Below are 1,421 nucleotides of genomic sequence, written 5' to 3' on the forward strand. Positions count from 1 at the left end.
CTTGTTAGCCTGTGAATTCTCCCAAAATTCCTGAAGACAGGCGGGAAGCAAGGGAGCATCTCAGGGTCAGCTATTCTTTGACGTCAATGGTAACCTACAACAGCACATTGCCTAGAAGCATGAACTAATCCAATGGAAGGCCAACTCTCAGAAACAAGGACAGGGGGAAAGACAAAAACTGAAAGAACTGCGGATGCTGTAAATCAGGAACAAAAACAGAAGTTGCCAGAAAAGCTCAGCAGGTCTGGACAGCATCTGTGAACAGAAAATCAGAGTTAACGTTTCAGGTTCAGTTCTGAGGAAGGGTCACTGGACCTGAAATGTTAACTCTGATTTTCTCTTCACAGATGCTGCCAGACCTGCCGAGCTTTTCCAGCAACTTCTGTTTTTGTTCTAGGGGGAAAGACAGACAGACATAATATTCTGGAATAGGCTACTGAGACCAACTGGTCCGTACTGAAGTTTATGGCTCCTATGAACTTACTCACTCTACCGGCATAAACTTCTATTATTCTCCATCATATCCTTATCTAGAAGTAGGCTATTTGGCCCATTGAATCTATTGTCCCATTTGATACAATCAAAGTTGGTCTGATTTTCCTCAACTCCATTTTTCCTGCCTTTTCTCTGCAACCCTTGATTCCCATACTAATTAAAATCCTGTCTCAGCTTTGAATATACTTAATGATCCAGTCTCAAAAGCCCGCTGCAGTAAAAAATTTCCACAGATCACTACCTTCTGAGAGAAGAAATTCTTCTACATCTCGGTTTTAAGTGTGTTGCTGAACCTTGGAGCGTTGGGTTCACAGCTTCTTGAAGGTGGATTTGCAGTACAGTGAAGAAGGCATTTGGTACGCTTGTCTTTATTGGTCAGTGCATTGAGTATAGGAGTTGGGAGGTCATGTTGCAGCTGTACAGAACATTGGTTAGGCCACTTTTGTAATACTGTGTTCAGTTCTGGTCTCCCTGCTAAAGGAAAAATGTTGTTAAACTTGAAAGAAAGCAGAAAAGATTTACAAGGATGTTGCCAGGGTTGGAGGGTTAGATCTATAGGGAGAGGCTGAATAGGCTGGGGCTATTTTCCCGGAGCATCAGAGGCTGAGGGGTGACTTATAGAGGTTTATAAAATCATGAGGGGTATGAATAGGGTGAATAACCAAGGTCTTTTTCCCAGGGTAGGGGAGTTCAAAACTAGAGGACATAGATTTAAGTTGGGAGGGGAAAGATTTAAAAGGCACCTGGGGGCAACTTTTTCACACAGAGGGTGGTGCGTGTACAGAATGAGCTGCCAGAGGAAGTACTGGAAGCTAGTACAATTACAACATTTAAAACGCATCTGGATTGGTTCATAAATAGGAAGGGTTTAGAGGGTTTTGGGCCAAATGCTGGTAAATGGAACTATATTAATGTAGGATATCAGC

The sequence above is a fragment of the Rhincodon typus genome, chromosome 37, assembly GCF_021869965.1.
Source record: "Rhincodon typus isolate 14 chromosome 37, sRhiTyp1.1, whole genome shotgun sequence".
NCBI classification, from domain to species: domain Eukaryota; kingdom Metazoa; phylum Chordata; class Chondrichthyes; order Orectolobiformes; family Rhincodontidae; genus Rhincodon; species Rhincodon typus.